At 41.6% G+C, this 14,547-nt stretch overlaps 1 protein-coding gene and 1 long non-coding RNA gene across 42 annotated transcripts in view; both read right to left on the reverse strand.

Moving 5' to 3' along the window:
* CELF2 (CUGBP Elav-like family member 2) overlaps positions 1-14,547 on the reverse strand; it is a 789,986-nt gene that overhangs the window by 228,615 nt on the left and 546,824 nt on the right. The window lies entirely within an intron of this gene.
* LOC138921458 (uncharacterized) lies at positions 703-13,855 on the reverse strand. The gene is made up of 2 exons (XR_011434047.1): positions 8,885-13,855; positions 703-8,851 (listed from the first exon to the last, which is right to left on the reverse strand). It is a non-coding gene; the product is annotated as an uncharacterized lncRNA (long non-coding RNA).

Consider the following 14,547-nt stretch of genomic DNA (forward strand, 5'->3'; position numbering starts at 1 on the left):
TTTCAAAGTGTCGCCTGTCACTGTGATGAATGCAGAAGCCATGCTTCCCCTACTGGGGAGCTGCTCATGTCCGCCTCCGTCACTCTTTTTTTTCAGGTCTCCAAACAAAAATTCCACCACCACTTCTTTCAAGTTGAAAGGCAATAAGGCCTTTTCCCAAGCTGAGAGGCTGTTTCCGAGTGACAAGTCCTTGTCACAGTTAAAATGTGAGCAAAAGACACAGAGGTTTACATGCCTCTGGTAAACCTCAGCTGCCTCGACCCTCTGTGGGTCACGGATTAAAAAGTCCCTCAGTGGCATCCTGGCTCCAGATAAACCCTCACCAGTGAATGGAGAAAATGAGCCGAACACCGGAGAGCTAGAACGCGGTCAACGTGCACCACGGACCGCAACTCTGATGGCGCTCAGAGACTTCAATCCAAATGACACATTCTGGAAATACACAGCAGACAATCAGACAGTGTGCCACTCCCCAAAAAAGCACGGATTCTCATTTTAATGAAGTCACAACTCTGGCTAATAAGTCTCCATGTGTGAGTGTACCTGTGTGCGCATGCACACTTTTCCTCCAGCAGAAATAGCAAAGTATTTTGCTAACAAGCACAGGAAGAAATTCCATTTTAAATCCCCTGCACAAAATACCACAGGGCCATGAATCAAGGCCGGTGCTGAACTCGGTGCTTAATTAAAAATAAAAATGGGAAAATGAACATAAACGCAATTTTAAAAGATGAATGATTGATAGGAATAATAAATAACTTTCAAGATCAAAAGCAAATCGAATCCAGTTACGACTCGACCAAAAATATCAAAATGCAATTATACTGTTTTCACACATCATTATTTGCCATTTTGGGAAATCAGAACGGACACATTAATTAATGTACAAAACGATATTCAATTAAAACAAGTGCAGTGTATCCTTCAAGGTTTTACACTAGAATTCTTGCCACCGTCCCCTGCTCTTGGAGTTTATACCAAGAAGTCTCGCACGCGTTTATCGGACGTTTAGCGTTTATCTGCCAGGAACACGGCCTTCCTCGTGAAGATTCAGAAACCAAATGACTGACACTGTGGCATGGCCACACTGCTGGCAGCCCTTTCCCTCAGGGCTCAAAACGCTCCCTTTTTTACCTTCAAAAATAAACCAGCAAATATGTTTAACACAGAGAAACGGCTCTTGCTTTCCTTTTGCTTGTTTCCCCTTCCAGAGAAAATGTTTTCAGAAAGAGGCTGGTTGCTATGGAAGCTTCATTGTCGACCGCTTCAGTATTAGAAGGTTGGAAAACATTCAACCATTTCAAGTCACCTGACCTACTAAACATTCTCAAGTTCATTATAATAAGAATGAGGAAGAGACAGGCAAGGTGATTTCAAAAAACAGTGTAGCTCTTTGCCCATAAATGGACTGCAGAGCTTAGTAACTACAATCTTCACAACCACGGCAGATTCTGACACAGTTTCCTTCCAGAAGCTACTCTTACAAATGAGGGCATTTGAGAAAAATAACACAGATTCTCAGATTTCTAAAATAACACACAGTTGTTGTCATTGTTATCTACTTAGTGTCAAGTTAGTGCTCTGCAGTTCAATTCAGTCAGGCAGCCAGGTCTCCAGCAAGTTCATTTCCCAGAAAGATACATTTTCATCAACGTGAGTACAAATAAAGCAGTGGAACCCATGGAAAGCAGTTTTCCAAACTGGCTTGAAAAATGGAACGGCTTCCAATCTACCATTTGGACGTTCAGTCTCTGAGAACTCATGTGGACTGTCATGTGGTCGATAGGATCTCATCCTAATACCATTAGCAGAAATGAACTGTAACCAATTGTAAGTGGCTACTAATTGCCCATGACAATGATGGAAAACACTGACTCAACCTCAGAAGAGTTCATTTAGTCTGAGTGGTAGAGATACAGTCTGAGGCTATCATAATTATATCACAGGTTGACCTTATTAATTAGCCATTCTGGGGTTCTAACTGTAAAACAGAGATGAGAAATGAGTTCACGCTGACAGTCTGGGCCATGTTAACTGAATTGATTGGCTCATTCCATCAGAAAAAAGAGCCAGGATAATGCAAGTAAAAGAGAAGTGGCTCCCTGGTGAACTCAAACTCACTCAATTGTTTTACGTATGTAGATTATTAGTAGTATCAAGCTTGTTTTGAAAGGGTTCAGAACAGGTCTCCTCAAGATGGGCCACTTTGACACGTGGAATATTTTGAGTTAAAGGCAATCAGGACCTGTGGGCTCAAGAGAAACTTTTACCTCTCCCTTAAAGAATTTAAATTGGGAGCCCTGCCCATAATAAAAGTTATTACTAGAAATAAATTTTTATGACCTATCTGTATGGCAGGGCAAACCTCTAGTTACTGAACATCTGCACTTCTTAGCATCCTGTGAATTCCCTCCTCCCCTCTGAAGTCCCAGGCTCCTATCCCATTCCTTAGCTCAAGACGGCATATATACCTCATCTTACCTTTTTGTCTCTGACTGTCTCATGTATGTGGAGTTCTTGTACGTACACAATTAAATGGGATTTTCTCCTGTTAATCTGTCTCATGTCAAGTGAATTCTCAGACTAGCCAGAAGAACCTAGAAGGGTGGAGGAAAATTTCTTCCTCCACTACAGTTTCAAAGTTTGCTTCACATATTGGAACAGTTTTACTGTGAGGCCCAATTTGATGACATTAAGGCAGTGATTCCTTAAAATTACAAAGCTGGGATATGCATTATGGCTATTGGTTTGGTTTTTAATACCTCTCATACTCTTCTTTCTCCTCTTCCCCCTGCCCCCTGCCACACTCCTCGTTTGTACGGCACATTTTTACTTTAAATATTGAAATAAGTTAAAACTGATACTAGTTTGAATTTCACAGCACCCTTGGTGAGGACAGAGATACGAGGAGGTGAAAACAAGGCTGACTGTCAGCACTTTCAAGATTAAGCTTCAGTCCTGGACACAGTCAGCTGGAATTTGCACCTTAACTAATTTCCAAACACCAAACTGTTGCCATATGATAAGCACCCTCTGAAGGGGGAACAGGCCCAGTGTCCCACAAAATGATTGACAGCAGCATTAACTCCTTCTTCTGTCAAGGAAATCAACAGACCAACAGATACATAAAAAGCTAGAGGAGACAATCACAAGTGACCGCATCCTCTTGCATATACTGGCACGCTAATTCCCTGACAGAATAGGAAATTAAGACTGATGCCACTCATGAAGCATGGCCTCCTGTCACACACACTGGAAGGGACGGATTGCACCGGGCAGCAACCAAACTGCCAGGAAACGCATCTCCTTTTTAACTAAGAAGTGCAAAGCCAAGTGAAGCTGCAAATTCAGAGATGGCTATAAAACAAGAGATGTGGGTCCCACATGTGGATGGGTATTCTTTCAGCTGTGAGGGTGAGTATTCATTTATCAATCCAAGGTGACATGGCCTGAAATTCGGGTGCAAAACAATGAAGCGGTAGCCACAAGACCCCCTTGCAAGAGCCTGACTCTGCTTTGGTCACTATTACCATTCCAATGAAGGGACCTGAAAGTTGTATTAAATTTCTTAAAACTTTTTGAAAAGTTGAGAACAAATAAAAACTTGAACACCGTATGGTGGTAAGAAAAATGACCTAAAACTTACAAATAGGACAAGGTAGGGGGTAATACAGTATGTCCTCATGTTGTCATACTGGGGCGTTGTTTAATAGGCCCGGCCAAAGATGATTTAATTCTCTAGAATGTATGTGTGTCTGATTTTGTTAAGTATTTGATTAGAAGTTACCGGTTAACTTCTAGATTTATGTCCAGTTGAAAAGAATACCCCAAAGATAATGGTTTTATTACTCTCTAGGACAATAATCACTTTTATATATAATCACGAAATTTTATTCTAATATTCTTTTCTAAATGCCTATAAATACTCAATTCTCAAATGCTCTTTACGCCTGCGTTGTCATCTTACAGGTTTCCTAACTGATGAGCTAAATAAATCTGACACGCATTCATTCCATATCTGATTCAGAGTTACATTTTTAACTTGCAGAAAGTTTTCAGAGTGTTAAGCTCACTTTACGTCATTCAGGAGAATTTTTTTGCTTACCTTTCCCTGTTTTTCTATGGGTTTAATTTGACAAAATGAGTTAAGAAACTACTAGGCTGGTGGAAAAAGAATCTTTTTTTGGGTTTTCCTCCATCTTTGATTTAACTTTTTCTTGTTTTGCTTCCCAATCAGCAGAGAACGTGCTCACTTGACTGCAGAAATGTACATTTTAATATTTCCTCACAAGGATGGTTTAGCTACTTAAAAAAAGCTGGGAAAGGCATTAAAAGAAAGGTAGAGCACATTAATTTTCTCCGGGGGCTGGCTCACGTGTCCGTGGCCTCATTTCTTGTAGGTCCTGGGCATGTGGGTCAGACTTCTCTCAAGGCTGAAACGGGTTGAATAACTTCTATAAAGGAGGCCATGTTTTTCCCAAAAGTCTTCATTCCTTTGCTGAAGAGCTCCCCCGGGATGACTGCCTTACGCACCATCTCCTGAGACACAAGCAATTTCACTTCATGCCCTCAAGCTCCCGGACTCTACAGGAGCTTGTTAAAATGATGAAAACCTGAATCTGGGGGGTGGAGGAGGGCAGTGGTTCCAGAATCATGTTACTTTAGGAAGCAAGTGGGACAAAAACTAGAATCAAACATTCACACTGTGGGCTTACTGCTTTCTATCTTCTCCTTGAAATTGTTCACTTTATACCTTAAAATCATCCTATTTGAAAGAAATTAAGTTTCAGAAGGTAACTCAGGTAACTGATACCTAACAGTCTCCACATGACCTCACACGCATTAACTAAGGGTTACAAAACTAAGCATGAGGTTGAAGGCAACAACTACATCTTTAAAAAAAAAAATGAATTCTACGCATTATAGAAAATTGAGGTAATAGAAGAAAACACATGGCCTCATTCTTCTACCATAACCATTAGTCTGTTGATATATTTTCAGGCTATATTTTTAAGTTTTTTACACATACACGCATATAATTTCTCACTTAGAGGACATCAATTTCCCATCTATAATTTGGTGAGAGTAAGGCCTAACCCTCATAGAACTCACAGAATTGTTTGTGAAATTCTACTAGATCACTTATGACCCAGCCAAGTTCTGCCAAACAGAAAATAATCAATCAATATTAGCCATTTTTCCTAATTATTATTCTAATTTTACATGGCTGTAAAACGTTCCATTAAGTGGAGATGCCATAATTTCTTTAGCTCTTCTCTTAATGGCTGGCTATTTAGGTTGTTCCTAATTTCTCAATTAGGAACATCTTTCAACTAGGAACAAGAGTCATAGACAATGCTGTAACTTCATTACCTACATTTCTAAATTACAAACCAATCTTTCGGTGTTCTCTCAGGTGAGTCTGTTACAATGTCTGAATATTTAACCTATATATTTCTTCTTTATGAAATACTAGAAGAAATGCAGAAATTAATTTGAGTGTGTTTTCACTGGGGGGAAAAGAAATAAAAAAGATGAACATCCAGGAAAGGATACAGTTTACTCTGCATTCTCCAAAGGTCACGAATAACAATTGTCTCAATCTGGAAAAAAATGTTATTTATTCCTTTAAAAATATACATACATAAAATCTTCTCTTTAACTTGCTCAGTCTCCGAACCACACCCTTTGTCCCCTTTCTCTCTACTTTAGCAGAGTTACAATGCTCCGCGGGCTCCTTCTGATGGCTTCTACCTTTTCATCATCTACTTACTCCTTAAGGTTTTGCCATCTGGCTTCCGCCTCCGCCAGCCACCAAAATCACTCTTTTCAAGATGACATATTACCTCTCCTTTTTAAAACTCTTCCTTCAGCTTCCACAACTACATTCTCCTGAGTCTACTGCCCCCTTGTTGGGCTCATCTTGACCTTCTCAACATAGGGACACCTGAAGGAGCTATGCTTATCCTTAACCTTCTTCTCGGCACATACCCCCTTCCTTGAAATTCTTCACTACCTCTAGTCTGAAGTATAATTCCTGTATTTTCAGTTACTATATCCTTTTCACCTCCAAAGTCCTATGGTCACCTCAACTCAGCAAGAGCGAAGCCGAATTAGTCATCTTTGCTGCTTTCAACTGCCAACCTCCAGTGTGGCAGATTGCTTTCCAAAGGTGGCTGCAATAATCATTCCTGTCCCGCATGCTCTTTGGCAATGTGACCTTGCCACCTCCCCAGTTTGAGAGTGGGAGCCCAGTTCTCTCCCCGTGAACCTGGACTGGCCTTAATGATTCTCCTGTAACCAGGACGATGAGGCAGAAGTGGCACTGTTTGACTTCTGAGGATAGTTAGAAACGATGACGTAAGTCTCACCTGGTTGTATTGGAATGCTCCCTCTCCAGAAGTGCTCTCTCTCTAACAACCCAGCAGCCACACTGCCAGAAACCCAACAAGCATGGAGAGGCCACGCATGTGCTTCAGTCGCCAGTTCCAGCTGAGCTCAGCTTTTGAGTAATTCCATGTCAGACAACAAAGATTCTCTCCTTGACCAAACTCTAGCCAGTCTGCTCTGAGCCCTTTCTTATACAGGCCTTACCCTAGCCTAGAAGGACTTGAACAAACTACACAGTTTCTAATAGCTCAACGCTGCACCCCTAGGGTGACCCTCCCCTTCCCCCCAACACTTAAAGTGCCTATGAGGGAAAGCTCAAGGTGACCAAAGCAATTTATTGTTTGTCCCAGCCAACATGTGAAGATAGGGTCTCCCAGCCTCCGTGGGAGGACAGAAGCCTAACTCCCATGAGTGCCACTTAGGAAACTCAGATGGGTTTTACATGGACCAGAACCCTCCTCTCACCCCCTCCCTATTCCGTCACTCTCCCAAGATTGTCCCTGAGCTAACATCTGTGACAATCTTCCTCTATTTTGTATGTGGGACGCCACCACAGTGTGGCTTGACAAGCGGTCTGTAGGTCCATGTCTGGCATCCAAACCCGCGAACCCTGGGCCGCCAAAGCAGAGTGCGCAAATTTAACCACTACAACGCTGGGCTGGCATGCCCTCACTCACCTTTTAAGATGCCCAGTTACCTCTGTACAAAGTTGAGTTCAGCTCACGCTGGACTCTCTTCTCTATCATAATAGCACTATACTGATTAAAATCTGTTGTGATCACTTTAATCAGTGTCCAGGGTTGTTTATCTTTGACACAGACAAGTGAGTGAAGAAGCTGGAGATGATTCCAGTCCTCAGCCCACTGAGTCACTGCTATTCACTTGAATCTTTCCAGCTGAGGCCCCAGAAATCATGGAGCAGAGACAACCCGCCATCGCTATACCCTGTCCAAATGCCTGACCCACCAATTCCATAATGAGGTGGTTGTTGTTTTATACCATGCAATTTGGAATGATTTCTTATGAGGCAATAGACAGCCGCTACACTCAACAAAACCACCAATTCTGCGTGGCTCCCCCTTGCTTCCCAAGGCATGTATTTTCCATGTCCATTTCCAAAACTGAGGCAGACAATCATTGCAAGAGTCTAGGTGAGCAGCAACATGCACATGGGCTCTGCTTCTCTGTGCTTTCTCCTCTAATCCATTCTGCATACTGCTGAATTAATCTTTTTAAACCACAGGTCTAACCGTGTCATTCCCCTGTTACAAACCCTTTAGCAGATCTCCAGTGTCTATGGAGAAAGTCCAAACTCTTAAGCTTGGCATGCAAAATTCTCTCTAAATTGGCCTAAATTCACACTCTCTGCCTTATCTCCCATTTTACACAGCCTGCTCCAACCCAACTGGATCAGTCACTCTTCTCTAGAGGTGTCCAAAATTCTTCCAGGGCTTTGCCTTGCTCATGCTGCTCACTCTGCCGCAAGTGGCCTTTCCCCTCACGGCCATGGGTAAAAGTTCAGGCCTCTTTAATGCACAGCTCTGCCTTCCCCCAAAGTCCTCAGCACTCATTACCTTCACTAAGAGCCCAGACCACGTCTTGCACATCTTTCTATCCCCAGGGCCTAATACACTGCCTTGCACATAAAGGGCATTCAGTTTTTCTGTCCTTGCTGAGACTATATCAGAAAGACAGATTTTGTTGGCAGGAAAAAGTTTAATCATCTGGTCTGGAAACTCTTCTGCCTTAACATTTAATAAATACGACTAAAGTACAAGGTTGTGGGAATGACCACCTCCATTCCTCCTATGGGAGATGTGAGAAAGCAGAACTATTTCACTTTAGTGAAAAAGAGAAGTTTAGAGTGAAATTTTAACTTCAGGTGCCTGGAGAAGAGGCCTGTCAAAGAACAGACTTTCATAGTGCTACCTAGTAAGCAGTTGGTTTAAAAGGTGTGTGTGTTGAGACCATGTTCCTATTGGAATGTGCTGTTGTGATAGGCCAATTATTCCTAGTGACTGGATAATACGGAGCCAAATCCCATCCTAAAGGGGATGCACCTCCTTCCAGGCTGTGCTGAAACGCACTGGCATTTTGGTAATAAAATGATGGACAGGCGCAGCTTGTTGCTGTATGATAACAAAACCGCTTCCCGGGTCATTGGTGACGCCTGAATTCAGAAAGGCATAAATTAGGAGGGGAAGCCCACTGCTAGTTTCCTTCACCTGGGCAAGTTTAATTAGCAACCTTCCCAGGATAATATATTTTTGCCTTGAAAAAGAGCTGGCAGTTTTTAGGTTTAAGATAATCTAGTGTCACCTTTTCAAAAAAACATGTTATCATCCATACGCTATCAAATTTATGTATGAAACATATCTACTATCACCTACAAACCCCTCTTTTATTGTGCACTGTCTGCTAGCTGGCATCTGAAGAGCATTCCTGAGGTAATCCACACACCCTGTGAAGATAAAGGAATTCACCCAACTCACACCCTGTGAAGATAAAGGAATTCACCCAACTCAGCACAAATTCTGAAACCCAAATGCCAACTTTATAGATACACACTATCATCACTGTGCTTTCTGTTTATTCTTGGGTATTCTTCTTAAATTCCTTCTAGAGACTGAAACTGCACAATTCTGTTGTCTCCTGTGGCCCAAAGTCTCTCAAACTCACCACAGAGTGACATTGTGACACACAAGCCAGCAAGCGTCTCCAAGAAAATCAAACACACCTAATTCTTTTTAAAAACCCAATCCTCGAGGATCGATTTCTCTTTCAGTGGTCGCTCCCTCACCTCCTTCTGCTCCTTTAAGATGGCAGAAAACACCTTCCCCCAGAATTTGCAGAAATATATTTATAAATGAAATTTTATTTTGGTCTCGCCATGCAGGAAGCTATTACCCGTCCGTTATCTTTATGTGCGTGATTAGGAATAATAGCTGATTTGTGAAGTTATCTATTACGGGAAATAATCAAGATTAATGAGCCCTGTGGCACTTGCTGAATGCCTTGGGAGATTCATTGCTAGGGCTGTGCATTTCTCTTGTTGCGTTGTTGGTGCTGTCAGGAGTTTCTTTTACAAATGCAAATGGAGACATGGATTAATTGTGGAAGGGGAAGAAAGCTTTTTCCATGTTATCAAATATTTTGGACTCCTCACTCCCACCTCTCCCAATGATACTGTTTCACACAATGATGCTGGAGTCTAGTCCCCATCCCACTTTACACCCAAGGACTGTTTAGCTGACACCCTCCATGGCACATGGACTATCCACTTAAAGAGTCTTGTCCCAAAGTCAAGGTTTATCCCAGATGGAAAGAAAAATGTGAAATGACTGCAAATGCCAAGGGCCCTTCAATCACTTGTTCAGTCAGCGAATTACTGTTTTCTCCTCCATGGAACTGCCCTCTAGCTATCGCGGCTGTTGTAGATGGCAGAACCATTGCTGCTGTGTAGAGGTAACTTTGTTCTGAATGGCTGGATTGACCCATGACAGTTCTGTACCGTAGGCATCTCTGGAAATGGAACAGCGATCCAGGATGCGAACACAACTTCAGTAGCACTGCCTCTGGATTGTACTAACTGTGTAGTTAATGTGAAATTACAAGACTGCTTCCGACACAAGGTGATGGAGAGGTAGTGACAAAAAGCTCCCAATGACCAGATCCCATTTGGAGGAAGCAGAATAAGGCATTAGGTAAGGGCAAAGACCCTGAGCCAGACAGCCTGTGTTTGAATCCCCGCTCTGCAACGCCCTCTCCCCCCATATGTAAACCCTCTGTGCCCCAAAGGCCCATCTGTAAACTGGGGAAAGTAACAGCACCAATATCACAAGGTTGTTGTGATGGATTAAATGAATTAATACATGTGCAAGTGCTTAGGAAAATCTCATAAACGTTAGGTATTGTTATTATTTTTAAATAGCCATCTGTCAGGGGAAACATACTTGAAATCTCCCGAACTCTTAATCCACGGTGTTCTAACACACTGCTTCAAATCTTTAAGTTCCCAGTGTTTTTCAGTGGCCAGAATGAGGGTGTAATGGATGAGCTCCAAATTAGGAGCTAAAAGGGCTGGCTTCTAGACCCAGGTGAGTCTAACCAACTAACAGTACCATGTTGGTCAAGGCACTGTATATCTTTGGGTCTAGTCTTCGTATCTCTAACATACAGAATTGGAAAACGGTCTTGAATCTCTTCAGTAATGGTTATCACATAATCCTTTAGGTTATACTTGCTCTTTCTGTTAACATAGGGGGAGGAACAGCACCAGGAGTGAATGTAAAACCAATGCAATACACCCGAAATTTTATATGAAAGAAAGGAAACCCTAACAAAACTACATTTGAATATTTAGAAGATTATGGCATTACCAGCTAATAAAGCCACAGAGTGCTTATTTGTAGAAATTTTAACAAGTCAAAGCATCTAAAAACATACTTTGCAAAATTAGCAAATAGCAAAGCATCCCAATAGGGTACGTTTAATGTGCTCGAGCCTGCATTTCCATAATGATATTAAGAGGATCATTGGGTTTATTTAAAAGCATATATACTGATGACCTTAGCAGTTAGATGATAATGGCCTTTTTGTTGAAGGGGTTTATACTCTCTAGACCATCATTTTTGCATTTTCTTGGCAGAACTTACAAAATAGTATTATTTTTTCTTTTATCCCTTTGCCCAGGACTTGTTCATTAACCATCATCAGGTAGAGACTGAGCTCTCTACACCAACAGCAAATTGTCTAGCTTTTAAAGCAATATATTTATTTTCAATTTAAAAGCAGAAATTCCTGCTGGTGAATTACACCACTTGTGAATTTAAGAGTATGATTTCTTCACTGCTCTCCCAACCCTGTCCCTCACTCCGCCTGTTTACATACTGCCTATCTTTTTATGCCCTAATCAAAATCCAAGAAGTCATCTTCAACCTTTCCAAATGACATTCATTTCTCCCTTCTCAGAGCCCCAAAGCCTTTCATACTTCTAATGCAGCATTTTGAGTATCACATTTAATATTGTGCTGGTACATTCCTTCACGCAGCCCAATAAGACCCTAAGTATAGGGACCATCTCTAACCCATATTTACCAATATATAGTCAACCGTGTCTGTGTATTCCTCTGTCTGTCCAATAAGATCAAAAATACAAAGACTATGACTTAATTAGTGTTTGTTTCCACTACAGTTCCCGGCACATACCATCCACAAAGCTGTTTCTCAGCACATATTGTAGAGTTAAATAATTTCACTTTCATGGGGTTATATCCGACTAGACAACTGGAAAGTAGATTCTTCTAAATTCTTCCCTCTTCTAGAGGGAAATGAATGATCCAAGAGACAGTTTCTTTTCTTTGCCAAACAATTATTTGCCCAAACCAGCATGGACTAGAACTTCACAGTGGGCTGGTAAGTGCTCTGGACCCCTGATTGTGGAGTTCAGCCCCTTGGATCCACAGAATGGTAAATAAGGTCTGAAACAGCCCATACTTTGGTTGATGAGATTGGCAATGGGAGGCATGGAGTGAAAATGTGGTTACTCTATGACTGATTGTTTCAAAGTCCTCTCCATCCATTCTCTGATTTAACTCTTCCTATCAGTACATGAGAAAAGCATCATGCTCCTTTTAAAGATGAAGAAACGGAGGTACAGAGAGGTTAGGTGGCTTGTCAAAATAAGTGATGGAACCAAGATCCCAATTCAAGCTGTCTCACTCCAGAGCCCTTGCTCTTCACCACTAAACTTTGCTGGAGGGGTCACGTGACCAATGCATTTCTCATCCAGTGCAGGAAAAGGGGAATCAGGCATACGGAAAGAAGATGGGGAAAAGCAGAGGACTGAGCAAAGGTTTTTGAGAGAGGGTACATGGCACTACCTTAGTAAACGCTTTCATGTAAAACTTGAATTATTTTCCATCATTCATGGGCTGGTTATTTGATTATTCTCACTCATGTTGATGACAAAGAAATACGACAGTCACCAAACTATCCTTAGCAACAGTCTCCACTGGCTTCTCTACCTCTGTTACTTAAGTTCAACTACATTTAAGTTCAATGGTTCCTATAAGCCATTCACAGAACCAGTCAAGAAGTTGAAATACACATTTGTTTCCTTTTATCAGGAATTTGCCAGTTGGTATGGCACCCAATAACGGGCATCTGTCAAAACGATAACAGTCCTTTCACCAGCTTGCTTTTACTTTCCCAACAGAGGTGTCAGCTGTCAACAGATTCTGTAGTATGAACAGAAGGGTCATTATGACCTCTGACCTCACTGCCAGTCAGGACGGAATAAAAATCACAGCCAAAGGAAACGATGCATATTGGGATGGGACCTGGGGTTAGGATCCATCCTCATAGGTGACTCTTTTGGGAAGGGAGAAAAGGAACATTTTTCCTTGTAGAAATGCAATTCTTTATCTGGCATCTATTTGGAGACATTAGTATAAAGTGAAAAACTTCATTCTGTTCTAAATAATATTAAGATACTACTAGTGATTTCATAACAGCTAGTTACTACATGCAAAGGGGATGCTGAACACATACTATGTGAAAGATAGCAAAGCTCTGATGTATCTGCTTGGAGGTTGGCTTCCCGTGCCAGCCACAATAAGCATCTTAGAGTCACTAGGTTCTACATTCTACTGGATGAGACAACCAAGTCACAAACCATGGAACGATTCACAGACCGCCATGTGCTTCATGCTAAGAGTGGAAAGAATTTAGTTTTCAGCTTAAATTTGGAAACATGAAACACTGGCTCTAGAGATTTGTCATCAGAAAATCACAGCATTTTTCGAAAGGGCAGGGATCTCAGAGCTCATCAAAGTAATCCCTTCATTTTACAGATGAGAGAAGAGAGAGCCAGGCAGGAGGAGTGATTTACACAGTTACTCAGCCAAGCACAGCAAAGTGAAACTGGAACCCAAGGTTTAGGACTCCTAAGCCGCCATGTTTTCCACTCTGCTGGGAAACCTAGCCCAACACTTTGTCCATATCAGCCACCAATACTTTGTTGTTGAATAAATACCTGAGTGGTCTGGAAATCTAGAAAACCTGGAGGGAAGAGAGTTTAGAAAGGGCTATCAGGTCAGGGAGCTCATCACTCCCATTGTTTCAACAAAAGATGTGAGTTCACCCATTGTCTATAACTGGGCAGATTTTCTTTAGGGTCTTCTGTTGGAAGAAGCTAACGCCTGGATATCGTTTTTTTGGGTGCTTTTTGGGAAGAAATTACCACTTTGAATTCTGAGAGAGTACTTGGGGGTTCAATGGGGTGGGGATGAGTAAGAGAATGGACAGGACTGGAGGCCAAATATTGTTACCTTTCTTACTTCTCTCCTCCACAGAACCCTGGCTCCAACCAGAAGTAAGGAACCCAGAGCCTCAGCCCCTAGGCCACTGGAATACTGACCACGTTGTTAAAAATTGGCCAAAAATACAGGCAAATTTGAAAGTCTCTCCACAGAAAGAAAAGCAGGCCAGGGTGGTGTGCGTGACTGTCCCCAGAACAAAGCTTGTTTTGTTTTTCTTCTGCATGACTTCAAAATGTATGGAAGAAAATACCAATATTACGGGGAAATTAGATTTCAGGGAAAACACATCAGTAGATGACCAATGTGTCAAAAACCTTTCTTTCCTAAGAAAAAGAATATCCTGGAGGCCCAGCAGATACACACTGGAAACCCTTTAGTGATGCTTATTTACCAGAGTGGGCAACAGAATGTGTCAAGAACTTCAGAGAAAATAAAACAAATCAATCAAAATACCCTTGTCCAAATTTTCATCTATTTCTAAATGATCCCCCGTGAGAACCTTTTCAAAGGTTCTGATGTGTCCCTTTAATGAATTCTCTTATTTATTTTCTATCCCAGCTCTCGCAGTTTCTGGCTAGTATTTGAACCCATAGTGCCAAAATAGCACAGGGGGTCCTGATGTAGAATTTTCATCTTTCCTGGGAACAAATTCTATTAGGAATGGAAATGCTCTTGTCCTAACCTTCTTTAGCTAGTTTTTAAACTCAATTTGTCCCAAGTGTGACTTAGACTGACGTAAGTCCAGATAGTGAACTTGGATGCTAGTTAAACTTGAATTTTTAAGAGGTACTCTTTCAATTACAATACTGTGATTGAGGCACCTATCCTCAAGATT

The sequence above is a fragment of the Equus caballus genome, chromosome 29, assembly GCF_041296265.1.
Source record: "Equus caballus isolate H_3958 breed thoroughbred chromosome 29, TB-T2T, whole genome shotgun sequence".
Lineage (NCBI taxonomy): Eukaryota > Metazoa > Chordata > Mammalia > Perissodactyla > Equidae > Equus > Equus caballus.